Below are 20,232 nucleotides of genomic sequence, written 5' to 3' on the forward strand. Positions count from 1 at the left end.
TGGATCAGGTGGAATAGTTGTGACCTTGGTGCTTTGCTCTCTTAGTACCGCCCCTCATGGAACCTCTGGGCCATTATTGCTGTCATCACCCCGGATCTCAGTTGTCAACTGGGGGTAGTCTGTAGCAGCTTCCGCTGCCATGTAGTAGTAGGCCTTCTGGGCCTTCTCACACAGGAGAGGGACAAGGATACTGGCCCATTGGTCTCAGTACCAGGCCTCAGATAGGGCCTTTCTTCAAACATGAGAAGGTGTACCTCTTCCATTGTCATCTTTTGTAACTGGCCCTTAGGGATCAGGTCCCATCATAGCCACCTGCCAGAGTGGTCAGAGCTTTCAGCTGGTTTATCACCTCCTGGTGGCTCAGTCCTGGGCTGCCTGGTTTATCGGCAGTTGATTTGTCTCTTGTTGTACTCATACAGTTTCCTTTTGGGTGGCTATATGGACTCTGGTTGTCTCTTGTTGTTCCACTATGACCTGGGCCAGCGCCCTCACCACGTTGCCCCTGGGATAGTCCACTGCGTCAAGATCCCACTTCTGACACCACATGTGGCAAGGCACCTCCTTCACCTCAGCGGGCTCAGCACTGCCCCCTCTGCTGATGGGAGCCTGCAGTAAGTCAGCCCCTCTCTAGATGGTATTTATTCTCCCACTTGGGGTTCATTTCCCAATATTTTCCAGGTAGGCCTCGAGGTCGAACCAAGGAGTGCTCCTTCACCAAACAAAACAAAGCAAAATTCACAACACAAAACATAGGGGAATACCTTTCCCTACCCGCCTCTGGGCATGTGTTATTGAAGGGAAAAGGACCTTTATCATTCTAGGGCTAACATACCTTGCTTTCCACCACCCTCTGCCAGCCTGACTTTTTGTTGCAGAGGGTAAACGGCTCACTCACAGTCACGCAGCAGACCTGTGGCAGAGGCAGGGGTAGAACCAAGTCCTGATTCCCAGTCCAGTGCTCTCACCACTGGGCCGCACTGCTGAAAGAGCAACAGGGCACCCAAGGGAGCTCAACAAAGAGGGGCGTATAGTCCACTGTCTCAGAAGTACCCCTGAGACCACATGAAATCCACGAGAAGCTACAGACGAGTGAGAATCCTTGCGTGGCACTGAGAGATCAAGTAACTTGCCTGAAGTCACACAGGGCGAGTGTGGAGACCTGAGTCGCAGACCAGTGTTTTCACTGGATACACTGCCTCAGCTACCCTTTGGTGGGAATTGGATCAAGCCCTACACTGCTGTAACAAACACCATGGACGGCCATGAATTTACTCCAGATTTACACCCATGTTACTGAGCTCAAAATGTGACCAGGTATCATCTTCAAGCCTTTGCATTTTTGTGCACTGGCTTTCCCCAGACCGTCGCTCCATGGGATTAAATGTGGTTACTCATTTGATTAGTCTTTAAAATTCAGTGGTTTGGAGTATTTTCACTTTTCCAGATTATTAATATTGAACGTTGCACGTGTTTGAATCAGAGGTCGGGCCGGCATCGCTGAGACGCTTTGGTGATGGGGCCGGAGCCAGCCCCAACCAGGACACAACAACTGGGATCTGTCTGATTCTGAATACTGAGCTGGGGGTCTTTAGCTTCAATTCTGCCTTACAAATAATGACGCAAATCCAGCTGCCAGACAGGGTGCTGGGCAGGCACTCCCGTTCTGATACCCATTGAAGTCAATGAGAGCCTCTCCACTGAGTTCAAAGGGGAGAGGATCAGGCCTTGCGTAGGTCCAGCACTGGAGGCCCCATAAATTCAACAGTTCCATTTGATGGAGGGAGGTGTGGAAGGCTTTACCCCTGGGGTCTAGTGAGATCTACCACTTCGCCATCTGAGACGCAGCATACTCTAGTGGACAAGCTGCTGGCCTAGAATTTAGGGACCTGGTTTCGATGCCCAGCTCTGCCATTCTTCTGCTGGGTGACCTTGGGCAAGTCCCTTCTCTCTGTTTGCCCTTCCATCCTCTGTGAAAAGCCACCCCTGAAACAGGTAGTTCAGCTGACCTAACCCGCAGTGTAGACAACAGTAGGTGGCTGGAAGAATTCTTCCGTCAACTTAGCTCCCGCCTCTCAGGGATGTGGATTAACTCAGTGATGGGATCACTGATCCCTGTAGTAAGTGTTTGCACCAAAGCACCACTGCAGTGGTGCTGCTGTAGCATTTGAAGCGCAGACGTAGCCTCAGCCGGGGCCTCTCGCTGCGACTGTAATACAAATAACCACAATACACGCGTGTCCTGTTCCATAATGGGAAATAATTCCTCCTCCTCATCATCATCATCATTAGCATTGTAGGAGAATGCTGTAGATGAATTCAATGGGCATTTTTCGTGAAGACTTTTCTCTAAAAGCTGAAACACATTTTGGCTAGATGGGGTATTAAATCTGTGGAACCATCTAACTCCTGTGTAAGGCCATATACCTTTGAAATAACCCGCGCTTTTATGGCAAAGCTCCTTACGGTTGCTCTTGGTTAACGTTCTTTTAAGATTACGTGTTAATAATTTTCAAAGGAGCAAGTATCCCTCATCTTGCTACGTACATACAAGAAAAATGCAGTTCTGCTTTGCCTCTAGAAATAACGCAGGAAAACACCCCTCTTACGGTGCAGATCCTGGCCAATATTTTCCAGGTTGACTAGTGATTTTGGAGAGCCTGACATGGGACACCTCCAAGGAGTCTGATTATCAGCGGGCAGGTGTTGGCATTTTCTGAAAAGCAGGCCTGTTTGCTCAGCCCTGGAGGGGTTAAACACCACACCCAGAACTTCTTCAGGCCCTTCTCTCAGGGCACCGTTTGTTCATTTGAACAAAAAAACTCGCAAAGTTTCACAAAATGGAGCTCTTCCCCTGAAAAGCGCAGGCTGCAGGGACCGGCTGCTTTTCATTCTGCTCCCTTCTCTCTCTCTCTCTGCTCAAGGGCCAGAGACAGGAGAGCTCAGCCCTTTATAGGGATCAGAGGCACTGACTTTTATTTTTCCCTGGGGGTGCTCCACCCCTGCTCTGCCCTGAGGCCTGCCCCCATTCTGCCCCTCCCCGCCCTCGCTCTGCCTCTTCCCATTCCCCTCCGAAAAGCTCCATCCTTGCTCCGCCCCTCCTCCAAGGCCCTGCCTTTCCTCCGCCTCTTCGCGCCCCCTCTCTGCCCTCTCCCTAAGGCCCTCACCTGCTCCTTGATCGCTGCTCTTCACCCTCTGGTGGGTACTGAGCACTCACTGTTTTTTTTCTGTGGGTGCTCCGGCCCCGGCGCAACCACGAAGTCGGCATCTATGATAGGGATCACCTGACCCCTTCCCAGTGGCTCTCATAATTGAAGAGGGCTAGCTGGCCCAAGGCCCTTGGGCTTTTAAAGGAGCAGCCCATCCTGTTACAAAACCCTTCTAAAGTGTTTCAAGTCCAGATCCCCAAAGGTATTTAGGTTCCAAACTCCCATGGAAATCAATGGATGTTAGGAACCTAAATACCTTCCAATATCTGGGCCTTTAATGTGTTCTGTTCTGCATCAATAGTAGCAACAGCACCCTCTGGTATGGGACACTGGCCAAACAGGAGAGCCACACAGTAACCCAAATACATGAATTCCAAACAAGTCCCAAGTAGGCCAAGCTGCATCGAGCTAACAACAGGAAAACATTGCTTCATCTGGCCTGCTGACTGCACAGCTCCTGATGGCTTTAGGTGTTGATATAATTGAAGAAGGGGTGTTGTATTATTGAAAAGCTGGGTGCAATTCACCCCTGGGCGAAAGGCCAGGAAAAGACCACTGCACCACGTGAGACCCGCTTATAGCCTATTTTGTGAGCTGAACTGGGGATGTAAGTTGTAGGCATGGGATGGAATTTCATCATTAGCAAAGGAAGGTGAGCAGGAAATCTCGTTCCAGTTCTGGGACTAGACTGTCATTGGGTTGGAATGAAAAGGGCACTGAGCACTCTAAGGTAAAGGTCAAACTTTCTCCATTGTCAATAAACCTGGGGCGGGAGAAGGATCCGATGCATTAACTATGAAAATCCAAGCGCTGTTGCTATATTTAACCAACTAAAGGGCATTTCTTGCGATGTGGCTGAGATAAAAGCTCCTCTGGCTTCATAAAGGCTCCAACATCAAGTAGAGGGGGCAGAGGGGCAAGTTTTAATCAATGAAGCATCATTTACAGGCCAAGCACCAGCCAGGGCTGAATTGTAAAATGAAACAAATAAAACTTCCAAGACGATGGTTCACACCAGACTGAGGAACCATTTTCAAAGGGAGGCTGCCTAATGAGAGCTGGGCGGAAAAGGCCCGTTTAGTTTTCAGATGTGCTTTCCATTAAAATGTTTGAGTTGAGGTAAAAAAACATTGAAAAATGAAAATGAATCAACGTCTTTATTGATTACCAAAAATGTTTTTCAGAAACCATTTTCTGTTTATGCTCTCTGTATGTGTGTATATATATCTCCTCAATATTTATTCCACTCTGTATGCATCCGAAGAAGTGGGCTGTAGTCCATGAAAGCTTATGCTCTAATAAATTTGTTAGTCTCTAAGGTGCCACAAGTACTCCTGTTCTTTTTGCGGATACAGACTAACACGGCTGCTACTCTGAAACCTGTCATTTTTTTGTTTGTTTGTTCAAACCAAAACTAGGTTTTGAAAATTAAAAAATAAAAAAAGAACAAAAACATTGGTTTGGGGTTTGAGCTTCTCAATGGAAAATCCAAATAACTTTTATCTGTTTTGTTTGTTTGTTTTTTTCAAAATTTCCCAGGGGGCATCACAACCAGCCACTGGGAAGTGGCCTGGATTTTGATAGACCCCAGAAAGGGAACTGAAGTCTTTTAGTGGCCCTTCTGAAGAGCTGGGTCCAGAAAGGCCCAGAGAGGTGAAGAGTTTCTGGGGCGGGAGCCCTGGGGAACATGGCCCCATATCAGGACCAGGGCTGCTGAAAGAGTAGGAACAATCTGAGGGAGCCCAGATGGGGCTGAGAGACAGTTTGGTACAGGGAACTCTGCTAGGCCTTGCTGGACTGATTGCCGCACGGGCCTAGGGATACGGCTGCAGGTAAAGAGACATTACCGAGGGCTTTAAGGTAGGCCCAGTTGGACTTGTATCCGGGAATGGGTTTGATTTTTATCTCACATGCAGACTGCGTGTGACTCCGCCGGAGAGCTGAGTCACCGAAGACCCACCACAGAGAGAGAGAGAGCACAGGCACATGCACTTGGACAAGGATAGGGTGGCCATATTTCCCTATGCCGAAAACGGAAAACCCAGTAAAATTACAAGCGAGTTCAACAGCAATCAATCAGAACTGTGCAGTACAACCGTTCAAATTAACATCACGTTGACTGAGCCCGGTTAAAAAGAAATTCTGTGTAGCTGGATTCTTTTTATTTACCTTTTTATCTTTAAGGTTCACAAGGAGAGAGGTGACACACATACACACTCCTGTATGCCTCTCTTACACAGGAGGGGTGACCGACTGACCTGACCCTCCCTGGCATTCTCCCCTCCATACCTGGCTGGGCTCCTGGTACCTTGTCTTCCCAAGGAAACACATGGGGGGGCATGCAGGGTCACATGCCCCCCACCCCCAATTTCTGCCAGGCTTCACACCAGAATGTGACCAGCAGCAGCCTTTTGGCACTGTGCAGGAAGGAAGGGATAGAATCATAGAATCTCAGGGTTGGAAGGGACCTCAGGAGGTCATCTAGTCCAACCCCCTGCTCAAAGCAGGACCAATCCCCAGACAGATTTTTACCCCCGATCCCTAACTAGCCCCCTCAAGGATTGAACTCCCCACCCTGGGTTTAGCAGGCCAATGCTCAAACCACTGAGCTATCCCTCCCCCCTTCCAGCTGCAGGGAAGGGGAGGGGAGGGGAGGGGAGGGGAGGGGAGGGCATGGATGGATGGATGGATGACCTGGCCCACGTCTTTGCAGAGCTCATCTCTTCCACCCTCACTCCCCAGTGGCTGGAGGCAGCTTGTCCCTTCCTGCCCGCACAGTGTGGAAAGGCAGCTAACACCTCCTCCAGGCTGCTTCTGGCCATGGTCATAACCCAGCTGCCTCCTGTCCGCCGGCTACAGCGTGGGCAGGAATGGGGTTAAACCAGGGGTGGGCAAACTTTGTGGCCTGAGGGAAATTGTATGGCGGGCCATGAATGGTCATGAAATTGGGGTTGGGGTGCAGGAGAGAGTGAGGGCTCTGGCTGGGGGTGCGGACTCTGGGGTTGGGCCAGAACTGAGGATTTCAGGGTGCGGGAGGGGGCTCCAGGCTGGGGCAGGAGGTTGGGAGGAGGTCAGGGGCGCAGGCTCCGGGTGGCGCTTACCTCAAGCAGCTCCCGGAAGCAGCGGCATGTCCCCCCTCCGGCTCCTATGCAGAGGTGCAGCCAGGCGGCTCTGTGTGCTGCCCCATCCGCAGGCACCGCCCCTGCAGCTCCCATTAGCCGTAGTTCCTGGCCAATGGGAGCTGTGGGGGTGATGCTTGGGGCGGGGGCACCGTGCGGATCCCCTGGCTACCCCTAAGTGTAGAAGCTGGAGGGGGGACATGCTGCTGCTTCCGGGAGCCTTGGCACATGTGCGCGGAGCGGCCTCTGACCCCACTTCCTGGCTGGAGCGCGGGAGCAGGCAAACCCCAGAGCCTGCTCCCCAGCGGGAGCTTGAGGGCCAGATTAAACCAGCTGGAGGGCCGGATGTGACCCCCCGGGCTGTCGTTTGTCCACCCCTGCGTTAAACCCTAAGGATGCTTTGTGCACCAGGGTCCAGGGAACCTGACTGCAGGGGCTTCAGCGAACCCGGCCAGAGAGGTGGGTCAATAGGGGAGGGTGCTTAGGGGACAGAGCAGTCCCGTGCTCCCTGGGGGCAGGACCCAGGGTGCAGATGTCGGGGTGAAGAGGTTCTAACCCCTGCCCGGGGGTGCTATGGAGCCTGCAGGGTTGGGGCGTGAACAGGATGGAAATCGCTTCCTCCCAGAGCTTAGCGGAGGGGTGGAGAGGCTTCCCCGAGCCAGCACTGTGTGGGGCTTAGGCACACGCAGGGCTCGGCTCCTCCTGGCCAGCGCCCCGGGCCGGAGGGTCTTGGGCTTTCCTGGGACACCGGCCCAGCCAGAGGCAGTGGGGGAGGGAAGGAGCCTGACAGCCAGGCTCTTGGTGAGCTCAGAGCTCTGAGCAGGGGCTGGTTCTCCGCCCAGCGCTGGGCGCGGGATGCACCCTGCCCCCCCGGAGGGTATATGGAGGAGCAGCAGGGCTGGAGGCGAAGGGGCAAAGCAGGGAGAGGACAGCGAGAGGGGGAGCACGTGAAGGGACGATGGGTGGGCAGCAGAGGCAACGTGTAACAGGCCAGCACCTGCCTGCACTCACCAGCCACCGCAGCGTGCAGCCAGTGCCAGCCGGAAATGGGATGGGGGGGTCCTGCTGGACGAGAGCCGGCACGCAGCGGGGGCTGCACTGATGGACCAGCAGGGGCAGCAGCCGGCCCCGCCTCCAGCCTTGCACCCCCACCCCCATATTCAGCCACTGGACCCCCCACTCATTGCTGGTGGGCGGGCAGCTGGCGAGCAGAGATCTGTCCAGCAGCAGGACCCGCCCATACAGATGGGAGGAGACAGAAAATATGGGACAATTTACTCGTTTTTTAAAAAAGTCGGGACACCTGCAGGAGGGCTTAAAAATGGGACATCTGGTCACCCTAGACAAGGGATACTCACAAGAGGCAAGTATGACCCCATTACATAAATAAATTCATCATCAGTTTTCAAAAAATCAAACATTTTAACTGAAAACGATTTATTTTTAACAAAGACCCAGGCATTTTAACCAAATTTTGTTTTATGGGTTCCCATTTTTTGCTGAAAAACTAGAAATTTGTTGATTTGGATTAAAAATATCTGTTGCAAAAATCTTTTAAGGGAAAAAAATCAATCAGGTCTGATGCTCACCCTTTGGGAGGAATTTCAAGGAATGGAGGGCAAGAAGCTAATCTGTTTCTAACAGGAAGTTTTGTTAAGATATGGGATTAGGGCCATTCTACCCTTTTGAGATAGAATCAGATTTTAGAATGGGAAAGAAAGTAGAACCAGGGCTCGAATTTTAGGCCGGTGGTGGTCACATTTAGAGCTAGGCAAATAACAGATTTTTCAGTTTGTTGGCAATTTCAGAAGGTTAAAAAAAATGGTTTTGGGTCAGACCGAAAATGAAAACATTTCTATAGTTTTGGTAAATCTAAGTAAAAAAATAAATGTTTTGGCTCAAATGAAACATTTCTTTTCGAATAAAAAAAAATAATAAAATATATGGAGAGATACCAATCTCATAGAGCTGGAAGGGACCCTAAAAGGTCATTGAGTCCAACCCCCTGCCTTCACTAGCAGGGCCAAGTACTGATTTTGCCCTAGATCCCTAAGTGGCTCTTTCAAGGATTGAGCTCACAAATACCCTGGGTTGAGCAGGTCAATGCTCAAACCACTGAGCTATCCCTGCCCAAGACTCCTGGAGTATAGACACAAACACCAGTGCAGGCTCTAATCCTTTGCTGACTGCAATGGCATGGAGCTGATTTGCACCAGTTTAGGATCTGATCCTGGATCTCCTTCCTCTTGTGAAGACCAGCGGAGAAATCACTGGTGTTTTTGCTATAGTCTGCAGATGGAAGGTGACTCCATCTTTCAGCAATCCTGGCTTAATAGTTATTTGTTTGTTAATAGTTAAAGAGTCTTTTCTAAATGATTACCGAATCGTATACAGAGCTGTGATTGAGTTATTGCTTGATGATACTACACTTTTATGTGGGTCTCGGTTTAGGCTGATTACTTGCATTGCTTAATTACAAGGTACATCACTGCTTGTGCTGATTTACTTTTTTGATTATAACTGTATTGTGTCATGTGAGCTGACTAGTTCTCAAGAGCAATTACACTCAGGGAAATCACTACAAGTCTGGAGAATTGGACTCCTACGGGGAACAAGTTGGGGCTTCATTTTTTTATTTTAATTTTATTCTCCTTTATGGAAGTTGTTTATAAATCAGTACATTCATCTTAGATAGCTCTTAAATGACAATGAGTTACAGGAAAATCTGTTTCAGCTATCAACTGGAATTGACCAGTTTCCACACGCAAATAATGTCTGTGCAGCATTATAAATGAGAATCTGATGACCTCATGGGTGATTATATACACACAATGGAAATTACGGCCAACATTTTCAGTAGGGACTAGTGATTTTTAGATACTCAATAGGGGTGGTCAACATTTTTCATCAAAACATTTTTTAAGCCCAAAATGGCTTTTCAACCAAAACAAAATTATCATTTTGGTCCAAATGTTCTGGTTTTCCAATGAAAATGCTCAAAAACAAAAACTTCGACAGGAAATCAATTTTTCCCCCAAAAAAGATTTTTGAAAACAAAAAACTTTTTTTAAACAAACCTTTCTTATGGAATTTGAAAAAGACTCCAAAATTTCCCACCAAAAAAAAAATGGTATATTTTTTACCAGCTCCGGTGCCAAGCTTGACATACTGAAAAGGTGGGCTGATTTCCAGGAAGTGCAGAACACCCACCCTCTGAAAATCAGGGCCCTTTAAGGCATCCCAAGTTCAATTTAATTCAAAAATGAAAGACACTCAGACACTCATTAGTTACTTTTGAAAGTGTTGGCCCAGGTTGGAATTTAATGGGCCTGTCAGTCGGTCAAAGCACCAGGGAGAGTTCCCTAAAGAAGACCCGTGTTGGAAAGAAGATGGCCCCAGGAATACTGAAGGAAAGACTTTAGGAGGAAAATTAAACTATATATAATGCCCATCATGAAGGACTTTCTGCTTTGCTGCATTGTGAGCCAATCACTGATCAAGGACCAGATTCTCAGCTGGTATACATCAGCAGAACGCTATTTGCTTCAGCTGAGGACTAGCCTCTTGTCTCATCTGGCACATCACAGGAGTGTTCTCTGATGAGTGCTGATAAAAATAAAAACATGTATGTGTCTAATAAGCTTGTGAGGGGTTTGTTGCTGGGGGGACAATGTTTCAGAAAGAAAGAAGTTCTACCACTCTGTGGCAGCTCGGTTATGTTTAGACGAGCAGGGGAAGTGACGTCAGGCTGAATAATTGAGCCTAGTGACCCATCAGTATCCACTGAACAATCCATGCACCTGTCTGCTATTGAAATGGAAAAGCAGAGGTCCCGTGAAATGAATGAGGGGTGAAATATTGGAACGGCCTTCCGAGGGAAACGGTGGGGGCGACGGACCTGTCTGGTTTTAAGATTAAGTTAGATAAGTTTATGGAGGGAATGGTTTAATGGTAAAACATAGTAGTCAAGGAAAACCAAGCAATGGTAGGTAAATAGTATAATGGCTGACAGGGGTCAGGCTGGAGACTCTTGCCTATATGCTCGGGGTTTTACTGATCGCCATATTTGGGGTCGGGAAGGAATTTTCCTCCAGGGCAGATTGGCTGAGCCTCTGGAGGTTTTTCGCCTTCCTCCGCAGCATGGGGCAGGGATCTCTAGCAGGAGGGTCTCTGCCGTTTGAAGTCACCTAAAACAGGATTGGGGACTTCAACAGCAGAGTCCAGGGAAGGGGTAGGGACGGTTTTATGGCCTGCAGCATGCAGGGGGTCAGACCAGATGATCATAATGGTCCCTTCTGACCTTAAAGTCTATGAGTCTATGAGAATGAAAGCACGTGAAAACTGCCTGCCTGCATCAGCATCTCCTTTGCATTCGCCAGCCGTGTCTGAGTGAGGATAAAAAACATAGGAGAAGAAGCAGCGTAGGAGGAAAAACCACAAGAATAATGAAAATAGAAATAGAAAAAAACCCATCTCCGGGCATGTCCGTGGTGCAATCGCGGAGTGAGGGGGCAGGGCAAGAAGACACACCCAAGCTAGCTGTGATCTAGCTAGCTTGGGCATTGAAGGTGGCAGCCCTTCTAACTTGCCATCAGTCAAATAAGTGGCAGGGTGGGGGGACGTGTTTTGAAGATGGAGTAACACTGACTCATGCGCAGCTGTGAATCTTTGCCAAACAAATGCATCGACTTGTCATTTTCCTCGCTAGTTATCCAGCATCCCAGTCTCAGAGTTGGGGAGCCCCCCCCGATGTTTGACAGGAAGGAAGAGAGTTGCCCTCGTTCACTGCTCATAGATGGAGTCGTCCCATGACCAGCCCCGTCACGGAAGTCGAAATCAGAAGGGTACGTGTATAATCTGATACAGGGGTTCAGATTCATCTTGATACAAAACAAGGTGCTCAGCACTGAGTGTGATGAAAAGCCCCATCCGCCTGTGACCAGAGCACAAGTCACCTCAGAATTGCTACTTTCCTAGTGGTTAGAGCACTCCCCTGGGATACGGGAGAGTCAAATTCAAGTCCCTACTCTGTCTGATTTGGAGTGGGGACTTGAGCCCGCGTCTTCCACATGCCACCCGAACCACCAGGTTATTGGCGACTCTGCAGTGGAGGGCCTTCCTCTTATTGTCATGAAAACAACGGAAAGGTCTTTATTTTGTCGCAACGTAGAACAGGGAAAAATTTTACATCTCAAAAATGTTCATGGCATGGGAGGGGGAAAACATTCCCTGCCCAGCTCTACCATACGCACATATAATAAAGAGACAACACCAAAGCGTTTACAATCCGTACCTATTACGCTGCTGGTATCTGTCCATGATGGACATACACGTAAGGGGTAGTTCCTCTCTTATGCCAGTTCTCAGCTCAGCTAGGGAGAGGTGGGGAGCCAGCCCCAGTTCCCTGCGGCTGCTTGGCCGATCTGGGCCACACCTCTGGCATGGGATCATAGAGTCATAGATTTTAAGGCCAGATGGGCCCATGGTGATCCTCTTCTCTGACCTCCTGCATAACCCGAGCTATTGAGTGTCACCCACTATTTTCTGCATCAAAACGAAAGGAGCTATAGATGTATACCCGGCTTCTCTGCTGCCACAGCACCTGCTGCACCACCACCAAACTCTCCCAACCCTTCTCGTCCTTCCCTCGGTAGCCTTATGGGCTGGGTGAAATATCGTTATGGGTGGAGTTAAAATCTCCTTGAGATTGCTGGGAGTGAACTCACCCTTCAATTAACGTCATTATAAGCATAAGCCCCACCTAAGACAAAAGGTGTGTGTGAACCCACCCAGGAGCTTTGGGTTAAGTATGGTTGTTTTGGCATGGGGGGGAAGAAAGAGCTCGCAGAAATGGAGGTTAGACAAGAACAGATGGTGTGAGAGAGGCAGCCTAAAGACGGAGTTAAAAGCAAGTGGTTGTCTTTGGAGGAAACCTGGGGAGAAGTTTGGGGGTCAGGGTGGAGGCTGAAAAGTGTGTTCCTGGTTCTGTGAGCAAAAAAAAGTTGTTTCCTGCTAGTGGATTTCTTCTGCCTTCAGAGACACAGGCATAGGTGCTGGAACTGGGGGTGCTGCCGCATCATATACAGCATTTACAGTTCAATGGCTCTCAGCACCCCCACTATACAAATTGTTCCAGCACCCCCGGACACAGGATTCCACGCACTGGAAATAAACAAAATCACATCAGAGAAACACCTGACTACCACCAATTTCTACTCCCAGCTAGAACACCGCCAGGGCCTCCGATTTTAACTATCCTCTCTGGCCAAAATGGGGCAACGGTACTTTGCATGCAAGTTGCATCTGCTGGCTTTGCAGAATCATTGCAGTGATCTGTGATTGATGCATGAAGTGGAAAAAATCCCCCTTCCGTGTGTGAAGAGAATACAGACCTGCTGCTGTGAGCTCACTGCTGTACTGTGCTGATTCATGGACAGGCAAGTTAGATGTAGCCAGATAATGAAATTCAGCACAACCCACTTCCCACTCTCTCTGAACTTCAGTGGAGGTAGGCTAATTTACCCCAGCTAAGGATCTGGCCCACAATATCTGCATTTACAAAGCATGCATCCCTGTCTCCAGAACCTCTCTTCTATTGCTGGGCGAGCCGCATTTTGCAATACAATCAAAATCACAGTTCCTTAGGACATTTGTTTCACAGCAATGAAAGAGTAATTAGTTCCTTTCATTCCTCGCAAGTTTCTACAACCTTTCACCTCTTTCCCTCCCTTTCTGCATTCATTAACAATAACAAATAACTCTAGGCAATGTTTTCTGAAAAGCTTTTAACACGTTTTTAATGTTCTTCCCCTGACCACATTCAACAAGATGGACAAAATTTTCACCTATCACACAATCAGAAACCGCCAGACAGGGCTGTTAATAAGCTTTCCAGACGCTGCTGTGTTACTCCAGGAAGCATTATTTTTTTAATTGACTAGAAGGTTTGCATTTATTAGATTTGGAAGGGAGTTCAAATGAGATTTTCTGTTTATGTCTGCCCATTAATTATCACATATTGTACTTGCAATGATCTTTCCTATAAGGTTCTGCTGCTGGAAGTATTAATATGCAATTAACTATAGTTAGGACTAGTGTGGTGTTTGCTTGTATGTCTTTATGAAAGTCTCACCTTTCAAACAAAAAACAACAAAAAAATTGCTTGAGAAATGTTCCTCTTCTTAGAAAGCTCATTAACCTGAAAAAAACATTTATTACGTAACTGGGATGAATAATAATAATGCACCAATGGAAGCTTAGATCAATGCCAAATTATTCCGGATTTTGTAGAACGAAAAACTTTCCACTCCCACACACACTCGAGATTTCATAAATCATTATTAAAACAAATTTTGTGAGCTGTGAGCTGAAAATAAAATCTAATTAAAATGAAATTGCTGGAAGAATTAAGAGATTTGGCTTTGCACAATAAAATGATGAGCAAGGTTTTCATGCAATGGAGACAGACTATTCCAAAGAGCTGCTTGTCTCCGGTGATATCTCAATCCAGAAATACATCCTTTAATTGATTTTTTTCCCCCGTGACTAAGAGTCCTCACTTTTGGGCTTACATTGGTCAACAATTTACCAACCCCCCGCGGGATGATTCCCATAATATTCAATTAAGTATCAAAGAAAAATTGATCTGTAATATACCATTCTGCAGTTCACTTTTCCATTGTTCTGAGAGACCTTGCTGCTTGACAATTGTTAGTATACTAACCTTGTTTGTCAAACAAGACATAAAGAAACTTACTTCAGGGCCTGATCCAGTGCAATCAGTGGAGATACTCCACATCAGTCTAATGGGCATGTGACAGCGCAGAGTGGCCCCGCACTGGTACTGCAGGGGTTAACCCTTCCTTCCTAGCAGAGGAAGCCACGCCCCTGAGGCTCTGCTGGGCATGCTCCAAGTGGAGAACAGGTATAAAAGCCTGCAGAACTGCTCAATCTGTGCTAACCACCAAAGAGGGAAAAGGCACTCTGCCAGCTCCTGAGGAGGGACAGTCTGTGCACCAGGATCTGGAGGTCAGCCAGGCTGGGATGCACCCTGATCCCCAGATGGAGTACATCACAGTAAGGGGACAGACCAGGGGACCCCCCGAAGCAGAAAACATGGAGTTTATGGTAGGAAGTGACCCAGGGGAACTTTAGAGGAAAATGGCATTAGAGCTGCACAGATGCTTGGCATGTTTTGGGCAGATCCCCACTGAGCTGGTGGCAAGGGGAACTTGCCACTACTGGGGCCCTGGGTCAGGACTTGGTGGAGAGGGCAGGCCTAGGTCCCCCTACCAACTCTGCCCCCCCAACCCCCATGCTGTGGGAATCATACAGACTCTGGCTGCTAGGCCATGCTACCCTGTCTGAGAGGGGTGATTATATGGATGCTGGCCATTGGGCTGCACTGCTCCAATGCTGGAAGTGATTTATATGGACCCTGACCATTGGGCCACACTGCCCTGACACTTGGGTGAGTTACATGGACTCTGGCCACTAGGCTATACTACCCTGCCTGTGAGGGAAGAGTTATATGGATTCTGGCCATTGGGCTGCATTGCTCCAATGCTGGGAGCAATTTATATGGACTCTGGCCGTTAGGGCACATTGCCTTGCCCAAGGGATGATTGCGTGGAGAGAGGCCATTGGGCCACCCTCAGAGAGGCGAGCATGCGAACTTGGGAATGGTGAGGTTCTGACACCCCACCCCACCCCTGCCGCAAAGGGGCAGTGCGGTGCCAGGCCTGCCACAGGGCACTACAGATCAAGCCTTTGGGGTGACTCTGGGTGTGGTTCTCAAGAGTCTACAGGTAAAATTTTCAAAATCATGAAAGTCCCATTTCCAGAGGGGATTTGGGCACTTAAGACCAGATTTTAAGTTATTTAGGCATTGATCCACTCAGCATTGTAATGCTTAAGTGACTTAGGGTACATCTGCCCTTCAAGATGGCAGTGAAATTCCCAGCTCAAGGAAACAAAGCTACACTAGCTGACCAAGCAAGCACACCTAGAAACAGAGGTTAGCTGCAGTGGCACAAACGGTAGGAAGGGTTAGTTGCTCAAGGACGTACACAGCATCTTGGTCAGGGTCATACTAGGGCAAGCTAACCCCTTGTGTTGCCGTGGCTACACTATTCTTAGTGTGCTGGCTTGAGCATAGCTAGCATGGGTATGTCTCCTTCAGCTGGGAATCCCATGAGCAGTTTGATGTGTAGACACACTCAAACAGCTAGGTCCCATTTTCAGAAGTCAGGATTGTAGGTGGGTGAAATTTTTTCACCAAAAAATCCGGATTTGTTGACCCCAAAATTTCATGGATCGTCCTTGGCTTCACCAAAATGTTTGTTTCCAAACCAAACCAATTTGGAAAAATAAAACATTTTGGTTTTTTTTCCATTTTTTTGAAATGGAATGTTTCCACTTTTCAGTTCATGGCTATTTTTTGTCTTGATTTTTTTTTTTTAATCAAAATGTTTAAAAATGCTGAAAAGTGAAATGAAACATTGTTTCTGTTTGAATGAAATGCTATTTTTATTCAACCTGTAATTATTTTTTTGGCTTCTTCTATTCATCAAACTTCAAAAAAAGAATTTTTGGTTCAACCCAAAATGAATATATATATTTTTTATTGCTAGTGAACTGAAAAATCCATTATTTGCATAGCTCTGTTTAGGAGCATAAATCCTACTGACAGTCAATGGGATTTAAGCTTTTATGTGCTTAAGTCACTTTTGAAAATTGGACTTGTCCTCCTAAGTCAATGAGGGTAAAATTTTGCAAAGTGCCAAGGCTCCTAAATCTCATATCTCCAATTAACTTTTCAGAGATGCTAATTATCCTGCAGTTCCCAAGGGAACAGCTCTGAAAAGCCCATGGGACGTGTTCCTCTAAAGCATTTAGGTGCTTTAGAAAATCCCATCCTGTGTTTTTGAGGTGTTGAGTTGAAAAGACTTGTCTCCATTCTCATAAATGCTCCACATCATTACAAGTGCACTCTGCACAGTACTGTGCCCTTCAAAACCTGAACTGTCCCATGTGCAGAGTTTAGGTAGGACTTTGTGGACCCAATTAACTTATTGGCTTCTGCAGGTGGACACCAGGTTACAGAACCCAGGTGTTAGGAAGTCCGTCTGGAGAGGCATAGGCACAGCATTGCAAGTTGCTTTCAATCCCTGCCCCCGCTTAGACTCCAGAGCTAATTGACATCCCCTACAAAGCTGAGGAGGCAGGGAGAATTGGCTGGGGAAGAGTTGGGTCACTCCAGCAGCCCCCAAGTGGGAGGGTTTCAATGAAGTGCCAGCTGGAATGCAGAACTTATCACCTACAGTAACAGTGGGTATAATTAGAGCTTGGGCAGAAAATGCTGTTTTCCTATAATTAGGCTTGGAAGTGTAGCGAAGCGATGACTCACCGGTGCCGCGCCTCCTGCTGGTCGTCTTGGGAATAGCTTGATTCCAGCCCAGAGCGCCCTCTGCAGGCTGGTGGCTCACCTACCGCTGGCCCCATGTCTCTCTCAGACCCCAATGACCTTTTCCTCAGGGCTCTGCCCCAGCAGTACCCCCTTACTCTGGGTCTCCCCTCCCAGGGGAACCCCCAACCCTCTTACCCACCTTGCCTCAGTGGCTACTGCCAGTCACCATCTAGCCCCCACTCACTGGGGCAGATGCCGTCTGTCATGGGTACTCATCATTGGCAAGGGGGTTGGCCCAGTTGCCTCTGTCTAATCCTGGGCTGCTGCTCCCAGCCCCAGTACCCGCCTAGGCCTCTATCAAGGTCTCAGCCTGGGGAGTTGCCAGGCTAGAGCGCCCCAGCTCCTCCTCCCTTTCCCCAGCCCTGCTCTGTCTCAAGTACCCGTCTCTCCCAGGCAGCCAGGTCCTTCTGTCAAGAGCTAGAGAGACTCCCTGAGCTCTTACCTCCCAGCCCTCTTATAAGGGTCATCTGGGCCCTGATTGACCAGGCCACAGCTGTGGCTACTTCCCCTCTCGGCCTAGGTTGGCTGCTTTTACTCCTTTTCCCCAGCCCTCTCCAGGGCTGCTTTTACTCCTGGCTCCCCAGGGCTGTTTTAGCCCCTTCAGGGCCAGAGTGGGGTGACCACCCCACTACAGGAAGGTTTACATTTGTCGGTAAACATGAATTTCACCATACGCGCACAGACACAAAATATCACCATCGACAATAATTGAAATGTACAGCTAGGGGAAAGTAAGAAAAAGTTTGAGAACTTCAGGATATTTACTGCGTATAGTTTGTCATGTGATGTTGACAATTTGAGATTCAAAAAATTAAAGCTTTCTGTGGTCATTAAATAATTGTCTGATCCCCTATAATGTCCTGTGACTGTGAAAGTTTAAAGGAATGAAAATTGGGGAAAAAATACTTAAACATTAATAGTATCTGTCAACATGTTAAATAAAAAAATCTAATTCTGCCAAGTTGACCTATAATTGGGCAAAACATGAGAATTTTTGGTGAAAATTTGATGGAAACTTTCTTTGAAATTTTGTTGAAAAACTCAAAGCCCAGTAATTTTAAAATGTTGCTTTTTGACTGCTGAAAAAAAAAAAACTGGTTTCCAGTGTTTGAATGAAAAATGCCCACCATCAGAAAATTCCCATTTGTTCAAAAAGCCAGTTTCCATTGGGAATAAAACAAAGCATTGTGATGGGAAATGGTCGACCATCTCTGGTGAGACTATTGCTTATTCACTAAATAGTGCTTGTAAAGTATCATTGTCTAGGTTAGGGGGACAGGCCCCTGCACATGGGAAAGATGACAAATGCCCTGCCTCAAAGTGCTGAGGCTCAAATCTTCAAAGGTATTTAAGCGCCTAATTTCCATTCATTTCAGTGGACATTGGGCACCTAAATCCCTTTGTGGATCTGAGCCGTACATGCTAACAAGACAAAGCACAGACTAGGGAGAGATTGAAGGGAGATGTTCAGCCAGCTCTCCGTTGGCCTCATGATATTTTTGAATGGGAACACCTCTCTCCATGAATGGCTGAGTTCCCTTCTCTTTGCTCTACAGTCAATTAGAGAGGTCCAGATATCCCTGCTACTTCAGTCTGCAATCTCACTAGTTTACAGGGCCCAGCTGGGATCAGAATGAGCTTAGGGCAGTGTTACTCAGTGGCCTGCAATGAAGATTGTTGCAGTTTCAGGCTTATCTTTGGCTTCTGCTCTGACCCCACCCCCACAGCGAGAATGGGCCTCTAAGATCCACAGAGTTCTTTAGAAAGCAACAGAGGGTCCTGTGGCACCTTTAAGACTAACAGAAGTATTGGAGCATAAGCTTTCGTGGGTGAATGCCCACTTCATCAGATGCAAGTAATGGAAATTTCCAGAGGCAGGTATAAATCAGTATGGAGATAACGAGGTTAGTTCAATATGGGAGGGTGAGGTGCTCTGCTAGCAGTTGAGGTGTGAACACCAAGGGAGGAGAAACTGCTTCTGTAGTTGGATAGCCATTCACAGTCTTTGTTTAATCCTGATCTGATGGTGTCAAATTTGCAAATGAACTGGAGCTCAGCAGTTTCTCTTTGGAGTCTGGTCCTGAAGTTTTTTTGCTGTAAGATGGCTACCTTTACATCTGCTATTGTGTGGCCAGGGAGGTTGAAGTGTTCTCCTACAGGTTTTTGTATATTGCCATTCCTGATATCTGACTTGTGTCCATTTATCCTCTTGCATAGTGACTGTCCAGTTTGGCCAATGTACATAGCAGAGGGGCATTGCTGGCACATGATGGCATATATAACATTGGTGGGTGTGCAGGTGAATGAACCGGTGATGTTGTAGCTGATCTGGTTAGGTCCTGTGATGGTGTTGCTGGTGTAGATATGTGGGCAGAGTTGGCATCGAGGTTTGTTGCATGGGTTGGTTCCTGAGTTAGTTGTTATGGTGCAGTGCGTGGTTGCTGGTGAGAATATGCTTAAGGTTGGCAGGTTGTCTGTGGGCGAGGACTGGCCTGCCTCCCAAGGTCTGTGAAAGTGAGGGATCATTGTCCAGGATGGGTTGTAGATCACTGATGATGCGTTGTAGAGGTTTAAGCTGAGGACTGTAGGTGATGGCCAGTGGAGTTCTGTTGGTTTCTTTTTTGGGCCTGTCTTGTAGCAGGAGGCTTCTGGGTACACATCTGGCTCTGTTGATTTTGTTTCTTTATTTCCTTGTGTGGGTATCGTAGTTTTGAGAATGCTTGGTGAAGATCTTGTAGGTGTTGGTCTCTGTCTGAGGGGTTGGAGCAGATGCGGTTGTACCTCAGCGCTTGGCTGTAGACAATGGATCGTGTGGTGTGTCCGGGGTGGAAGCTGGAGGCATGAAGGTAGGCATAGCAGTGGGTGGGTTTTCGGTATAGGGTGGTGTTAACATAGCCATCGCTTATTTGTACTGTGGTGTCTAGGAAGTGGACCTCCCGTGTAGATTGGTCCAGGCTGATGTTGATGGTGGGGTGGAAGCTGTTGAAATTGTGGTGGAATTCTTCTAGGGTCTCCTTCCCATGGGTCCGGATGATGATGTCATCAATGTAGTGTAGGTAGAGAAGGGGCGTGAGTGGACGAGAGCTGAGGAAGCGTTGTTCCAGGTCAGCCATAAAAATGTTGGCATATTGTGGGGCCATGCGGGTGCCCATGGCGGGGGTGCCACTGGTCTGGAGGTATATATTGTCACCAAATCTGAAATAATTGTGCGTGAGGATAAAGTCACAGAGCTCAGCAACAAGTTGTGCTGTGTCCTCATCAGGGATACTGTTCCTGACAGCTTGTATTCCATCTGTGTGTGGGATGTTTGTGTAGAGAGCCTCTACATCCATGGTGGCTAGGATGGTGTTTTCTGGGAGGTCACCAATGCATTGTAGTTTTCTCAGGAAATCAGTGGTGTCACAGAGATAGCTGGGAGTGCTGGTGGCGTAGGGTCTGA

The sequence above is a fragment of the Malaclemys terrapin genome, chromosome 6 (genome assembly GCF_027887155.1).
Source record: "Malaclemys terrapin pileata isolate rMalTer1 chromosome 6, rMalTer1.hap1, whole genome shotgun sequence".
NCBI classification, from domain to species: domain Eukaryota; kingdom Metazoa; phylum Chordata; order Testudines; family Emydidae; genus Malaclemys; species Malaclemys terrapin.